Raw genomic sequence first — 17,753 nt, forward strand, 5'->3', positions numbered from 1 at the left:
TGATCTAAAACTTTTGTGAAGACAAACTTAATAAGTAGAATTAAAAAAGGATGTAGACACTGAGGAATAAATGGAAGAAATTGCCTTGCCACTATACATACAGGGCAACACCTATAGAAGTGATGAAAGGCAAAACATCAAAAACAAAGCTTTATCTTTTTTTCATTTTTTGATACCCCATTTTATTTTCACTTTAATTTTTCTAAATTAGAATGCATTCTATATCTCACCTTTAAACCCACCACTATATTCCATTTTACTATTAATGGAAACTGTCAATATATTAGGCTTCATTTTTAAGGAAGTTTTGGACCACAGAGAGGTTCAAATATGGCAGAGGAGGAACACTGGCGTGGGGTGTTATTGATAGGAAAGCAGGGCATGTATACAGGGTACATAAAAACCACTGAGTTCCCTGCCAGTGGAACTCTATCACATTCCCCAATGGAACAGCAATAATCCCCCAAGTGCAATGGCAAAGACCAAAAAAAAAGGATGGTCCAACAATGAGCCCTTGATACTAATGACTATGCTTGTGAGTCTGTGCACCTGAAATAAGAACTAGGCCTAGAGCTGCAGGGTGCCTAAGAGTTACCTCCTGAGAGCCTCAGTGCTGCTCAAATGTGGCCAGTCTTGAAGCCAAACTCAGCATGTAAATGCATTGCCTTTGCCCCAGCATGGGACATGACTCCCATGGATGATCCTCCCTGGCACCGATGGATTACTACTAAGCAACTAGATGATGTAACTAGAAAATGACCTTGAATAAAAGGGTCAATTCAGACCAGCAGAATATCTTAGCCTACATGTAATATCAGGTGATAAAAACTGCTTAATGATTTTGGAATTAAGGGGAAAATGGAAAGGACAAATGAGTTTATATGGCTGTGAGTCTCCAAAAAAGAGTCGGGAGGTCATCAGAGGGGTCAACCTTACACATGCCTCAGCAGGGCCCAGAGACAGCCAAATTAGATACAACCCCAGATACTGGTTCTCCTGAGGGCTACAGAGACCGACAGGTTCTACAGTCATGGCAGATCACTCTGGAGTTCAGTGCCATGTCAGTTGGCCCTACTTTGGAGTTTGTGTTCCTGAGTGTGATGGAGTTGGACTCAGATATGACCTTTCAACACATGCCTCTTCTGTTACTTTTACCAGAACTGTGGTTGGCACTGGGGTTGCTATATATTCAAGAGACCTGAATCTCTGGACTCTTCACATGACAGCTAGGTCCTGCACCTCAAAAGACTTGCAACTCCTACTCTCTGGTTTATTGGACATACCCCAGTCAGCTAACAGGGAGTTGAAGAAGGTCAACCACCACACCAGGGATCCAAGAGTGCCTACAACTGCAAGCAGGAGAATTGCATCCATCATCCATATGGAATCTAGCCCCCTCTTGATATAGATGGGGACTGTACATAACCATCCCAGGGTCCACAGGATGGAAGAATAGATTATGAATTAGAGTGGACTTACTGATATTCTACTATGGAACTATTGTGATTAATAATGGAAGAATTGTAGCACTGATGTGAAGAAAGTGGCCACAGTAGCTGCTGAGGGTAGGAAAAGGGAAGAGACATGATGTGAGCCATTTTCAGGACTGGAAGTTGTACTGCATTGTACTGCAGGGACAGATGGTGGACATTTTATTTCCTGCCATGGCCCACTGGGTTGACTGGAGGAGAGTGTAAACTATAATGTAAACTACTATCCATGTGGTGCAGCAGTGCTCCAAAACGTATTTACCAAATGCAATGAATGTGCCATGATGATGAAAGAGGTTGTTAATGAGGGAGAAGTAGGATGAGGACAGTGGGGGTTATATGGGAACCTCATATATTTTTAATGTAACATTAAAAATAAAGAAAGAAAGAAGGAAAAAAAGAGAGCAAAAATATGTATACCATTGGATATATATATATATATATGTATGTATAATATGTGCCTCATTTTGTTAACCCATCCATAGTTGATTGACATTTGGGTTGCTTCCATATTTTGGCAATTGTGAATACTGCTGCTATGAACAATGATGTTACAATATCTATCCAAATAACTGCTTTGTAGTCTTTGGAGTAAATACCTAGTAGTTCAATTCCCAGTTCATTTGGTAGTTCTATACTTAGCTATCTGAGGAAGTGCCAAACTGTCTCTCACGGCAGCTACAAGATTTTACATTGCCACCAGCAATGAATTAATGTGCCTATTTTTCCACATCCTCTCCAGCACTTGCTATTTACCATGTTTTCAATATCAGACATTCTAATGGGTGTGAAATTGTATCTCATTGTGGTTTTGATTGGCAATTTCCCAGTGGCTAATGATGTATAGCATCTTTTCATTTCCTTTCTGGCCATTTGTATATCATCTTTGGAGATATGTCTGTTCAAGTATTTGCCCATTTTTAAACTGAGATGTCTTTTGGTTGTTAAATTAAAAGATTTCCATATATATTCTCAAAAGTAATCCTTTATCAGATATGTGGTTTACAATTATTTCCCCAGTGTATAGTTTGTCATATTACTTTCATGATACAGTCCCTTGAGGAATAAAAGTTTTGCTGTTGTTGTTTTGTTTCTTTGTTTTTTTTTCTTTTTAATTTTGATGAGGTTCTAATTTTTCTTATTTCATTTTTTTCTGATGCTTTGGGTTTAATGACCAAGAAACCATTGCCTAACACAATGTTGAAGATGCTTCCTTATTATTTCTAGGAGTTTTGTAGTGGTAGCTCTAATATTAAGGTCTTTGATCCATTGTGAGTTGATTTTTGTACATGATTAGTGATAGGGTCCTGCTTCTTTTTTTTTTTTTTTTCTACAAATGCAGATACAGTTTTCCCAGTACTCTTTCTAGAAGAGACCATTCTTTCCCAATAGTGTGGGCTTTGCCACCTCAACAAATATAAGCCAGCCATAAATGTGAGGGTTGATCTTGGAGCTCTCCATTCTATTCTATTCATCCATTTGTTCTTCCCTGTGCTAGTATCATTCCAGTTTACTTTTTATGGCTTTGTAATAAGATCTAAGACCAGAAAGTGTAAGTCCTCTAATTTCATTCTTTTTCAAGATGGCTTTAGTTCTTCAGGGCCTCTTACAGTATACTTTTGATGGTTGATGTTTCCTTTTCTGCAAAGAAGGGTATTGGAATTTTGATTGGGATTCAATTAAATCTATAAATTGATTTTGGTTTTATTGGTATCTTATGATATTTAGTCTTCCAATCCATGAACACACAATGTTTTCCTATTTATTTAGATCTTCTTTGATTTCTCTTAGCAATGTTTAGAAGTGGTTTTATGGAGATATATTTACATACCACACAGTTCATCAAAAGCATACAAACAGGGAAGTGGATGTGGCTCAAGCAGTTGGGCACCCACTTACCACATGGGAGTTCCTGGGTTCACTTCCCAATGCTTCCTGAAAAAATAAAAAGAAGATGAGCACAGAACAAGCAGACAACTAGCACAAAAACAGGGGGGGGGGGGGAGGGGAGAGAAAAATAAATAAATAAACAACTGCTGTCAGTATATTCAGAAAGTCGAGCATTAAACACCAGAATCAATTGTAGAACATTTTCATTAATGCAAAGAGAAAAAATTCTCAATCCTTCTATCATTCCAGAGGCCCACATAAACCATGACTCTATTTCCATCTACATAGATTTTTTATATTTATATTTTATACAAATGTGATCATACTATAGGTCGTGCTTTGTGTCTGGATTCTTTCATTTAGCATAATTATTTTTCTTTAAATCTGTGAAGTTTTAGGTTTGCATTAATGTCATGTAAGAAACACAACATTCCCCTATACACCCCTATTGCTAACACTTAGCATTTGTGTGGTAACTGTGTCAAAACTGATGAAAAAACATTAAAATATTACTAACCATAGTCCATAGCTTGTATTAGAGCCTTTTCTCCATATACAACCCTATTATTAATATTAATACCTTGTAATAGGGAAGTACATTTGTTATAGTTCTTGACAAAACATTTCTATATTTGTGTTATTAACCATAGTTTTCATCCACGACAGAGTTCAATGTGTTATACAGTTCCTTTTTATTTAACTTTTTTAATTGAAATATATCACTCATGCATAACATACATAAACAATTAGTGTATAATAATAGTTGTGAACTTACAAAGCAAACATACATAACTTAAAACAAACATAACATCTCACCCTACCACCAATAACTTGCATTGTTGTTAAACTTTTTAAACTAATGATTAAAGAGCTTTGTCAAAATATTACTACTAAACAAAGTATTTTCCCCCAACCAATCCTACTATTATTATCTTGATCTCATTTACATATGAACATATATAAACAACTAAGTGTGTAGTAAAAGTTGTGAACTTACAAAGCAAACCATGCATAACATCACACAGGGGTACCATATATCAATCTTCTACCAACACCTTGCATTGTTGTGAGATATTTGTTACAAATTATGAAAAAATATTGTCACAATCTTATTACAAACCATAGCCCTTATATTATGTTTGGCATATTTTCCCCAAATCCACCCTATTATTTTTTTAAAATATTTTTTAATGACAGAAGTTGTAAACTTATAAAAAAATCATGCACATGAGCAGAATTCCCAAACAACACCCCTCCATCAACACACCACAATGTGGTGTGTCATTTGCTACAGATAGACTAATATCTGATTATTGCCTTGTCCATAGCATACATTTGGCTATTTGGCTCACTTTTTCCATACTGCCTCAGTATCAACACAGTACATCTTTCGTGTAGATGTAAGAATATTGTTATTACTACTAGCCACAGTCCATAGGTCACTCTAGCTGTATTTTTCCCATGCATCTCCACATTCCCAGCATCGTGTAGTAGTGATATACATTTGTTCTAGCTCACAAAGGACACTCTTGCATCTATACCATCAACCACAATTCTAACCCACCTCTTGGTTTACTGTGCTATCCAGTTCCTAGATTATTCTCAACCATTCTGTCAATCGGCATTTACATAACTAGACTATCATTTTCAGTCACATCTCCATTTATAAACCAGCTGCCACTTGCTGTGTGTTACCATCCACTCTATACATTTCCACAATTTTACAGTAAAGATAATTAAAACTTCTACATACATTAAACATCAGTAATCCACTCAGTCCTTCTCTTTAAGAATCCACCACCTACCACCAGGCCTTGAAGATATTTTCCAATAATTTCTTCTAGAAGTTTTATGGTTCTTGCTTTTATTTTTAATTTTTGTATCCATTTTGAGTTAATTTTTGGATAAGGTGTGAGATAGGGGTCCTCTTTCCTTCTTTCAGCTATGAATGTCCAATTCTTTCAGCACCATTTGTTGAATGGATTGTTCTGCCTGAGCTGTGTGAGTTTGACAGACTAGTCAAAAATCACTTGACCATACCTGTGAGGGTCTGTTTCTGAACCATAAATTTGGTCCCATTGGTCTACTGTGTCTGTCTTTAGGCCAGTACCATGCTGTTTTTACCACTATAGGTAGGTATTATGATTTAAAATTGAGATGATGGTTCACTTTTCCTTTTTATGATGTTTCTGGTTATTCAGGACTCCTTCCAAATAAATTTAATGTTCATGTTTTCAATTTTTTCTTTAATGCCGGTAGAATTTTTATCAGATTGTATTAAATCTGTATACCAATTTGAGTAGAATTGACATTTTAATGATATTTAGTCTTCTAATCCATGAGCATAGAATGTTCTTCCAATTATTTAGGGCTTTTTAAATTTGTTTTAACACTGAGTTGCACTTTTCTGAATATAAGTGATTTCCATCATTGGTTCATTTTATTCCTATTTGAGTTTAATCTGTTATATTTTATTTTCACCACTCCTTTGACACTTTTAGTTACTTTTATTGATTTAATCTTCATTTCTAGACTCTCTTCCAGGTCTCTCTCTCCTGTCTTTTCTTTTCAGGCTCTAATACACCCTTTAGTATTTCCTGAAAATCTGGTCTCTTGCTTAGAAATTCTCTCAGTTTCTGTTTATCTGTAAATATTCTAATTTCACCCTTACTTACTGGATATAAGATTCTCAGCTAGAAATTTTTCTCTTGTAGTATTTTAAATTTATCAGACCACTGTCTTCTTGCCTCCATGGTTTCTGGTGAGAAATCAGCACTTAATCTTATTGGATATCTCTTACATGTTATGCACTGCTTTTCTCTTGCTGCTCTCAGAATTCTCTGTCTTTGGTCTTTGACATTCTCATGAGTATGTTTCTTGGAGTTGGTATATTTGGATTTTTTCAGATGGGAGTATGTTGTGTTTCTTGGGCAGGGATACTATGTCTTTCAAAAGGGTTGGGAAATTTTCTAACACTATTTCTTTAAATATTCCTTCTGCCTCTTTTCCCTTCTTTTCTCCTTCTGCGGCACCCATGACACATATATTTGCATGACTTTTGCTGTCATTTAGATCCCTGAGACCTTGTTGAATTTTTTCCATTCTTTTCTTCATCTCTTCTTTTGTATATTCACTTTCAGAGGCCATTTCTTCAAGCTCACCAATCCTTTCTTCTGCCTCTTCAAATCTGCTCTTATATAATTCCAATGTTTTTTTTAAATTTCATTGATTGCACCTTTCATTCCCATAAGATCTGTTATTTTTCTATGTATGCTTTCAAATTCTTCTTTTTGCTCATCCAATGTCTTCTTAATATCCTTAATCTCTTTAGCCATCTCATTGAATTTATTAAGATTTATTTGAACATCTATGATTAGTTGTCTCAACTCCTTTATGTCATCTGGAGGCTTATCTTGTTCCTTTAATTGGGCCATAGCTTCCTGTTTCTTGGTGTGGGTTGTAATTTTGTGTTGGTGTCTTTGCATCTGGCCTACTAGAATATTTTTTTCTGGGTGCAGTTTTTCTCTTTATTTTATGGCCTCCTATCATTTCTCCCTTGCTGGTTGTGCAGTAGGAGCCAAGCATGTAGTTGGTGCTCTAAGCTGTGGAGACTCAAGCTGCCCTCATTGCACCAGAGACCAATGATCCTTCTTCCAACATTCTTCTTTGCCAGGGGTAGGGACAGAATCACAGCTATGTGGAATAATCCATATGTAGACCAAGACTGTAGTTGCCTATAGAGACTGATGGAGCTTCACATCCCTTTCTCTCATATGCAGTGCAGATCCAAAATGAATGCAGTTGCCCTGGTAGACTTCTGGTTTTCAGTGTATGCCAGCCAAAGTTCCCTGCAGTTACCTGTATAGGCTGGTGCAGGACTCCTCAGCCTCCTCCCGGCCAGAGGCAGGACTGAAGCCTAGGCTAGGGCTGCAGGCTGATCTGCATGAAAGAAACTGGTTCCTGCAAACACTGAAAGTTTCAGTCAGCCCATCTTCCCCTCAGGCAGGGGCAGAGTCACAATCGTGGCTACTGGGCTCTTTCTGACTTGGGCTCGTTCTCACCCCAGCCTTTCCCAGGGCTATCTCTTAGCCAGCCAAGTCTCCCAATCCATAGCTGAAATTGGCAGCCAACCATCTCTTCCTCCCCTGTTTCCAGGAAATGGAGCTTCCAATTCCCATCACAGAACACCTCCTGGGGCAGCTCATCCTGCCAGAGTAGGATGATCACCAGTCTCTGTGGCTTGGCCAGTAATTACCCGGAGAGGCTGGTGCAGATCACTGCAGCTTCCTCCCTGCTGGAGGTGGCACTGGAGCCTAGGCTAGACCTGCAATACAATCTGGATGGGAAGAAGCCAGTCCCCACCAGCAATGGGACTCTCAGTCCACCCCGCTTCCCCTTGTGCCAGGTGCAGAGCTAAAATGGTGGCTCCCAGCCTCTTTCTAACCTGGTCAAGCTCAAACCTTAGCTGTTCTCAGGATCATACTGTAGCCCACTGAATTTCCTTATCAGTAGCTGAAATTGGCCACCAAAATGTTTCTTCCTCCCCCATTTTGGGGAAGTGGAGCTTTCAATTCCAGCCACAGAATAGCTCCTGAGGTGGCTTGTGCCTCCAGTGGAGGATGGGCACTGGCCTCCGTGGTGTGGAACACTCTATTTATGAGTCTTCTCTGCAGACGGGCAGTTGCCTTCTTCCACTCCCCCAAGGGTGTTGCAGGATGCTCTTCTGGCCTCATGGAGCCCCCAAAAAGGTGCTTCAGCTAGCTCCAGAGAGCTCTGGGTGTTTGCTAACTGCCCTGTAGCAGGAGTTGACTCTAGGAGCTCCTTACTCTGCCACCATCTTGCTGGTTCTTCTACAGTTCCATTTTTGATCCTATAACTTTCCTTCTAGTAGCGTACATGACCCAAAATTTGCTCTTTCACCACATTCACATACATATTTTAGCACTGTTTATTACACTGTCAATAATGAGCTATCATCACTTCTTTCCATTTCCAACATTTACAATCAACCTAAATAGAAATTCTGCAGAAAATAGCATCAGCTTCCCATTCTTTACCTCCATTCTATCTCCACATGAGCTAGATTCTAGATTCTAAATCTATGAGTTGGTTATTATTAGTTCATATTAGTGAGATCAAATAATATTTGTAATTTTGTGTCTGACTTATTTAAGTCAACATAATGACCACAAGGTTAATCCATGTTGTCACATGCATCAGGACTTCATTCTTTCTCACAACCTAATAATAATCCATCATATGTATATACTATATTTGTTAATCCCTTCATTAGTTGATTGATAATTGTGTTGCTTGCATCTTTTGGTAATTGTTAAAAGTGACACTATGAACATTGAAGTGCAAATGTCTAGTTGCATCCCTGCTTTCTGTTTTTCTCTGTACATAATTATCAGTGGGATTGCCAGATCATGTGGCAATACTATACTTAGCTTCTTGAGCAACCACCAATCTGTCTTCCATAGCCAATGTAATATTTTACATTGCCACCAGCAGTGAATGAGTGCTGCTCTTTATCCACATCCTTTCCAATGCTTGCTGCTTTCTGTTTTCTTAATAGTGGCCATTGTAGTAGGTCTGAATTAAATCCCTGGTTTTCTTTTGCATTTCCCTAATAACTAGTGATGTTTAACATCTTTTCATGTGCTTGCCATTGTATTTCTTCTTAGAAAATGCCTATTCTAGTCTTTCACCCATTTTTATTGGGTTGTTTGCCTTTTTGTTGTTCAGTTGTAGGAATTCTTTATATATTCCAGAGATTGAACTCATCAGATAAGTGGTGTGCAAATATTTTCTCCCAATAAGTAGGCTGCCTTTGCACTTTCTTGACAAAGTCCTTTGAAGAGCAAATGTTTTTAATTTTGAAGAGGACCATTTATCTTTTTATTCTCTCATTGCCTGTGCTTTCCATGTAAAGTCTAAGAAGCTATTGCCTATAATAAGATCTTGAAAATGCTTCCCTATGTTTTCTTTTAGTTTTATGGCCCTGGCCCTTATATTTAGGTCTTTGATCTATTTTGAGTTAATTTTTGTATAAAGAGTGAGATAAGGGCCCTCCTTTAATCTTTTGGATATGAAAATCCAATTCTCACAGCACTATTTTGTGAAGAGACAATTCTGTTCCAGTTGGGTGGACTTGACAGCCTTGTCAAATATCAATTGGCTATAGATATGTCAGCCAATTTTTGAACTCTTAAATCAATTCCATTGGATCTGATGTCCACTGGAAAGACATTTTGATCTTACATCTATCTTTATGCCACTACCGTGCTGTTTTGACCACTGTAGGTATGTAATATGCTTTAAATTCAGGAATTGTGAGTCAATTGAGTTCATTCTTTTTAAAGATATCTTTGGCTCATCAGGGCACATTTCCCTTTGAAATAAATTTGGCATTTCACTTTTCCATTTCTGCAAAGTAGGCAGTTGGCATTTTGATTGTGATTATGTTGAATTTGTAAATCAATTTAGATAGAATTGATATTGAATGATATTTAGTTTTCCAAATCATGAGCACAAAATGTCCTCCCATTTATTAGGCTGTCTCTGTGTTTTTTGTTTGTTTGTTTGTTTGTTTGTTTTGTTTTTTAACAACAAAAATGAGTTTATTTACAAAAATCACAGTAATTATAAATAGCATAAATTGACAATTTCTCCTGTTCCAGAAACATACATCAATAGCATTCACTGTGAAATGAAGATTTTTGTTATTCTGAAATATGTCACATATTTAGTGATCCCCTACTTTTATAAAATGTTTTTCTAAATTCCAGGAGGCCTATCAGTAATATACATGGGTCATTTCTCTTAAATCTTATTTCCAGAACTATGTACAAGCCCAACACAACAGGAATAGAACAGGGTTAAGACAGCACTGCAACTGAGTAATTTTTCCTTATCCAGTCAATTTTATTTCTCCCTACATATTCAGTGGATGAGAACTGGAACCATGACTTTGGGCTTTAAAAAGCAAGCCCCTGTGACTTGTAACTGGCTGCACAGTACTGCTATAGTCAGCACCTACAGCTGGCTGTTCTTACGAGTCTGCAGTTTACATTTCCCTGCTATTGTTTAAGAAATAACTGTACAATATTCACTTCTGTATGCTTTTTGTCTTTTATGCCTGCTTACTCAGAGTCACTACTACTGCTTGAGGAGTCAGTTGACATCACTTCTACATCATCTTCATTTTCTTTATCATGCCCAGGAGGTTCCAAGAAAAAGTCATTACTGTGATTTGGTGGTAACATATTCCTTGACATATCATTTGACTGCCACGGATACTGTGGAGCAAGTACATCTGGCAACCTGCCTGCTGCAAGGGCATCTCCTGGTAAATGACCATTCACACCGTTAGTGGAAGGATTGTTCATCTGACCCAATAACCCACTGCTCATCTCTAAATCAGTTGCGTATGGTCTTCGTGGGTCCCCTGGGACCCACGTCAGTAGGGCACACACAGCATTACTTGCACTAATCCTATGTGCATACTTAGTTATTTCTTCAGAGGAGATAGCACCTTTTCTCGCTTTTTCTATTGATTCGAGTTTTTCTTTTGCTTGGTAAACAGCTGTTGCCAGTATTTGTTCTGCTTCCTTTAGTTGTTTCTGTAGTTACTGAATATCACTATCTCTCTGTTCAACTTCTTTTTCTAAAACTTGCATTTCATGATGGATTTTTCCCCGGTTAAGAGCCAATTTCATTAGTTCTTGAAATTCCCCATCTCTGTGAATTAACAACTCCAGAATCTGGTTTTCCTCTCCAGGTTGCAGCATCTTTTGGTTTCTTGAAAGTGTCAACATTTCTACAACTTCCCTCGACAGGACCTCCAGGTCGTCCAGAGCCTACAGCAGCCTCTCTCGCGTGCTGTTACCCCGGCCGCTCCACCGCCCCCTCCCAGCCGCTCCTTCTCCTTCTCTGAACACGAGGAGGTGGTCATGCTGCCCTCCGGCCAGCCATCCGCTCCTGGAGACTCTCTGTGTTTTTTTAAAGCACTGTTTTGTCATTTTCTGCGTTCAAGTCAAGTCCTTGGTTAAATTTATTCCTAGATATATGATTCTTTTAGTTACTATTGCAAAGGAATTTTTTTCCCTCAGCATGCTCATTACCAGTGTATAGAAACAGGTGTATTATTTTATATTGATCATGAATACTGCAACTTTTCTGAACTTGTTAATTAACTCTGAGACCATTATAGATTTTTTGGAACTTCTATTTTTCTCTTGCTGTTCTCAGAGTTCTCTCTTTGCCTTTGGCATTTCCTATTCTGATTAGTATGTTTCTCAGAGTTTGTCTATTCAAACTTTTTCAGATGGGAGTACTTTGTGCTTCTTGGACATGGTTATCTATATTCTTCAATAGGGTTTCTTCAAATATTCCTTCTGCCTCTTTTCCCTTCTCTTCCTCTGGGACACCCATGACATGCATATTTGCATGCCTTTTGCTGTCATTTAGTTCCCTGAGACCTTGTACCTTTTTTTCGATTCTTTTCTTCATCTGTTCTTTTGTATGTTCACTTTCAGAGGCCATTTCTTCAACTCACCAGTCCTGTCTTCTGGCTCCTCAAATCTGCTATTATATGATTCCAATGTTTTTCTAATTTCATTGATTGCACCTTTCATTCCCATAAGATCTGCTATTTTTCTATGTATGCTTTCAAATTCTTCTTTTTGCTCATTCAATGTCTTCCTAATATCCTTAATCTCTTTAGCCATCTCAGTGAATTCATTAAGGAGATTTGTTTAAACATCTATGATTAGTAATCTCAACTCCTTTGTAGTCTCAACTCCTTTATGTCATCTGAAGGCTTATCTTTTTTCTTTAACTGGGTCATATCTTCCTGTTTCTTGGTGTGGATTGTAATTATTTTTGGTGTCTTGGCATCTGGCTTACTAGAGTATTTATTCTGGGTGGAGTTTTTCTCTTTAGGCAGGAAGCCCTTTCTCTCTTGCTGGTTGTGCAATAGGAGCCAAGGATGTAATTGGTGCTATAAGCTGTAGAGGCTCAAGCTGCCCTCATTGCCCCAGGGACCAATGAAGCTTCTCCTAACTTTCTCCTTTCCCAGGGGTAGGGGCAGAGTCACAGCTGTGTGGAATAATCCAAGTCTTATAGGCCTAGACTGTAGTCGCCCAGAAAGACTGATGAAGCTTCATGCTCTTTTCTGGAGCTGCAGGTGTGGGCAGCAATCTGTAGTGCTGATCCAAGATATTTCCACAATAGACTTCTGATTATTCAGTCTGTGCCAGCCAAAGATACCTGCAGTTACCTGGATAGGCTGGTACCAGGACCACCAGCCTCCTCCCTGCCAAAGGTGGGGATGAAGCCTAGTCTAGGGCTGCAGGCTGATCTGGGTGAAAGAAACCAGTTCTTACCATCACTGCAATTTTGGATCAGCCCAGCTTCCCTTCATGCTGGGGGCTGAGTCAAAATGGCAGCCACCAGCCTCTTTCCAACTTGGACAGTTTCACACCCCAGTTGTTCCTAGGTTTTCACTTTAGCCAACTGAGTCTTCCAATCAGTAGACAAAATTAGTAGCCTGCCATCTCCTACCCCCTCTTTTTGGGAAATGCAGCTTCCAACTTCATCCACAGAGTAGCTCCTGGGGTGGCTTGTGCTGCCAGAGTAGGATGATCACTGGCCTCTTTGGCTTGGCTGGTGATTTCCTGGAGAGGCTGGCACACGTCCCCCCAGCTTTCTCCATGCCAGAGGTGGTGAGGGGGCCTAGGCTAGAGCTGCAATCTGATCTGAATGAAAGAAAGTCAGTCCCCCCAGCCATGTGATTTTTAGTTTGCCCTACTTCCCCTCATGCCAGATGTGGTGTTAAGATGGTGGCTACCAGCCTCTTTCTGATTTGAACAGGCTCAAACTCTAGCTGTTCTCAGAATTATACTTTAGTCCACTGAATTTATTCATCAGTTGCTGAAGTTGGTACCCAACCATCTCTTCCTCCCTCAGTTTTGGGAAATGGGGCTTTCAATTCCAGTCACTGAACAGCTCCCGAGGTGACTTGTGCCTCCACTGGAGGATAGGTACCAGCCTCTGTGGCATGGAAAGCTCTCCTTATGAATCCTCTCTGCAGATGGGCAGTCTCCTCCTTCCATTCCTTCAAGTATGTTGAAGGATGCTCTTCTGGCCTCCTGAAGCCCACAAACAGGTGCTTCAGTTAGCTCCAGATAGCTCTGGGTGTTTACTAACTGCCCTGTAGTAGGAACTGACTCTAGGAGCTCCTTACTCTGCTTCCATCTTGCTGGTTCTGCTAGGATGACATATTTTTTTCATTCCAGGTTGAAATACCAGGTCATGAGCACAGCAAGTTTCTGTGGGTACCATGAAATTAGACAGAGTGTAGTAAAACTGTCCATAACACACAAAGCCCTCTGAAATTACTTATTCTTCATCATGCAGAAAGCCTGAATGAATTGAGGAGGGAATGCACTTTTTCAGCCAATTCACATGGAGAGAGCAATAGTATTCACAAGATATTCTGTGTTAAGGGACATGTTTTTATACTGTACTTTTAAATAAGGAGTACAGTGTTAGCATGGATCTCAGTGCCATAATAATATTTAAACCTGCAATTTTATTCTGCTATTTTACCTCACATCAAATCATTTTATTATATGGTGCAGACAGTTCTATAATGGTGGATACAAAAATGTAATTTGAATTAAGTTTGCTAATTCAAGCTATTTAATATTCTCATACTGGTTGAGAGTACCAAGTACCTTGATATCATCTCAAATGTATGGGCACATGTCAGGATACCCATCCAGGGCTTTCTACATATACTATCATTATTTGCTTTTAACTAAAAACACTCAAAACATTATTCAAAAACATTATTCAAAACATTTTAACAATAAGGAAAATGTTTTCCAGAAGAATGCATGAATAGCAAATAAGAACACATTTGAAAAATTAAGGTGCAGAAATATATAGTACACTGTCGTATTTGCAAAAAGAAAATGAAAGTTATGTAGTAAAGAATATGTGATATTTAGCATGGATAGATTCAATTTCAAGAATATATATAAAATATAAATTTAACTTTATTCATTTTTTCTGAAATGCTGAACTAATTTTTTTATTAAAGTTAATAGACCACAAAGATGTTACATTAAAAAACTTAAGAGGTTCCCATATAACCCACTTCCCACCCCCACCCCCCCATCATTTTTGTAAATTGTACTTTTGAAATGTTGAACTTAAAAATCTACTTGGTGACAGTGTGATGGCCAGGTCCTGAGCCTCAGCAGACTCCAGCACCTACAGTCTGATTCATTGGACTCACCACACTCAGCTAAGATGGAGTTGAAGAAGGACAACCACCACACCATGGAGCCTAGAGTGATTACAACTGAAAGTGGGAGGATTGCATCCAGCATCCATGTGGAATCTGAGCCTCCTCTTGACATAGAGGTGCAATGGACACAACCAATCCAGTGTCCACATAGAAAAGGTGGCATTGGTTTGGGAAAAGTGGACATGGTGGCTGATGGGTATGGGGAAAGGCGGGAAGAGATGAGAAGTGGAGGCGTCTTTGGGACATGGAGCTGCCCTGGATGGTGCTTCAGGGGCAGTCACCGGACATAGTAAATCCTCACAGGGCCCACTGGATGGAATGGGGGAGAGTATGGGCCATGATGTGGACCATTGACCATGAGGTGCAGAGGTGCCCAAGGATGTGCTTACCAAGTGCAATGGATGTGTCATGATGATGGGAATGAGTGTTGCTGGGGGGGGAGAGGTGGGGTGAGGGTGGCGGGGTTGAATGGGACCTCATATATATATATATATAATATATATATATTATATATATATATAATGTAATATTATTACAAAGTCAATAAAAAAATAAATTAAAAAAATATACTACTAAAAAAATCTACTTGGAAACTCAAAATATCTGTTGGAGATTATGTGTAGAGTAGTATAAATCTCTCTGTTCTGCAGGCTGTAGATGATGGGATTTGTGAATGGGAGCAACATGGTGTAGAACATGGCTGTGAAAAGATTATTAAGAGATGCTTTATTTGTATTGGGACCAAATACAGCAGTCAACAAAGAAATTACAAACAAAATAAGAATTGCTAACTGTGAGGTACAAGTGGATAAGGCTTTGTTATGGGCTTCCAAATAATGCATCCTAAGCACCATTGAAAATTTATCAACAAATGACTAAAACGTATTAAGTCAACGACTAAACGTTGAACGTATTAAGATAATACAAGTGCTTATAACTTCACACATAAACTTAGAAAATTGAACATCTGAGGAGGAGATCCTCAAAATTTGAGGAACATCACAGAAATATTGATAGATCATATTTGACTTTGTGAATGGAAGCCTGAATATGTTTCCTGTGTGGATGACGGAATAGACCAGCCTACTTGCCCATGCGCCACCAGCTGTCTGTATGCAGACATGGTGTGATGATGAGCCCATAGTGCAGAGGGTTGTAAATGGCAACATAGCAATCATAGAACATCACCACAAGGTAGGCCAGCTCTGTGGCTGCAAAGAAGATAAACAAGAAAATCTGAGAGTCACATGCTAGGACAGAAATAGATGTGTTCCCTGTTAAAGAATTTACAATCATTTTGGGAAAGGTAACTGAAATGCATCAATTATCTATGAAGGATAAATTGCCAATAAAGAAATATATTGGAGAGTGTAGATGTAGGTTGATTACAATGATGGTAAAAGTTAAAAATTTCCCAGTCAGGATTCCCAGATAAATCACTAAGAATATCAGAACTTGCAAAACTTGGAGCTCCCAGGAAGGTGAGATATTCAAGAGAAGGAATTCAGTGAAGATAGATTACCCATGTCTTCTGATATGTTTCAGCCCCCCCTAGTAAAGCAATATATGATAAAATATGCTAAAATCTAAGTGGAGAAAATCTCCATATATCACAAATAAAATATCTCCATTAGTATCAGTTATGTGACTTTTCCTTAGGAATTCAGAATAAAGGAAATGGGAAAAAGGAAGTATTTTGAAATCAATGAATCCATGTATTTATCTTTTTATTTTCTTTCCCAATTGTTCCAATATGTTAACTTCAACATTCATAGGATCAGAGAATCTAAATTCATTAAATGTTTTAAAATAAAATCAAGACCCAAAAACATTTCAGTTTTTGAGTCACAGTTTTCTATTTTAGTAAAATATCTTTTCAGACTCTGCCTGGCAACTTCCAGTGATAATAGCTCATTTTCTTCCTTAGTGAATGGTCATCCCAGCAATTGGAGGAGAGGTTTGCACAGTCTACAGCTATTTCTGCCAATCTGACATATCAGTTTACTAGGATGATCACTCATATTCCTTATAAACTATTGGATGTCTTATAAACTATTCCTATAACAAATAATAAATGATTCTGGTGTTCTTATGAGAAAAATTAATCCAAAGGTGTCCAGATAGATTATATTTCACCACTTTTTAATTTCAGTTGTTCTAATAAGAACATCCATATGAGCACTTTCTTTCTTTGCCCAACAGACCATAAAGTTTTTATTTGATTCTGATAATAAACAATTCTATTTTTCAGTTGTACTGTGTACTAGAATTCCCTTGCTTACATTCTCAACTGCAGAGAGTATCTAAGAAAATCATCCCACCATTCTTCATAAAGAACGCTTCCTGCAATCAGCTGTGAATCCCAATATTCGATAAAGGACTTTTTTCTGTGCAGACATCTTGCCTAGATGCTTTCCTAGAATACACTGAAATTTTCTTATTTGAAATAACTATTGTAACCACATTCATTTTACTTATTTTGAAATATTCAAAATCATGAGTGAATCCTGTTTCTGTATTGATTATCCTTTCAACACTAAAACATTTACTTTGGGGTATAATTTTAAAATATTTAATTATAATAATAATGTAACAATATAAAAATGTTATAATTCGAGGTATTGTTAATATTTGTTTTATATATATTTATTTTTAATATTTTTGTTGAACTATATCAATCATACATAAACATGCATAAACAATAAAACAATAGTAAAGATTGTGAAATTATAAAATAAACATACATAACACCATACAGGGGTCTTATATATCACCCCTCCACCAACACTTTACATTGTTGCAAACAATGTAAAAAATTTTGTAACAAACTAGGCAAGAGCATTTTCAAAATATTACTACTAACTATAGTCCCCTATCTTACATTTGGTGTCTTTTCTCCCCCAACCTACTGTATTTTTTAATTTTTTTTTATGACAGAGGTTGTGAATGTGCAAAACAATCATACACATGTGTAAAATTCTCATACAACACCACTTCCCCAACACACCACAACATTTGTTACAGATGATGAGATAATATCATCAGACTATTAC

General features: G+C 37.9%; 1 long non-coding RNA gene and 1 pseudogene across 2 annotated transcripts in view; both read right to left on the bottom strand.

Moving 5' to 3' along the window:
• LOC131273892 (uncharacterized) overlaps nt 1–17,753 on the bottom strand; it is a 77,184-nt gene that overhangs the window by 14,077 nt on the left and 45,354 nt on the right. For both annotated transcript variants that reach the window (XR_009181054.2, XR_009181055.2), the window contains exon 3: nt 3,390–3,425. This is a non-coding gene — a long non-coding RNA (uncharacterized lncRNA). The remainder of the gene's footprint in view (nt 1–3,389; nt 3,426–17,753) is intronic.
• LOC101447300 (mediator of RNA polymerase II transcription subunit 4 pseudogene) lies at nt 10,465–11,337 on the bottom strand (annotated as a pseudogene).

This window comes from Dasypus novemcinctus, chromosome 17 (genome assembly GCF_030445035.2).
Source record: "Dasypus novemcinctus isolate mDasNov1 chromosome 17, mDasNov1.1.hap2, whole genome shotgun sequence".
Lineage (NCBI taxonomy): Eukaryota > Metazoa > Chordata > Mammalia > Cingulata > Dasypodidae > Dasypus > Dasypus novemcinctus.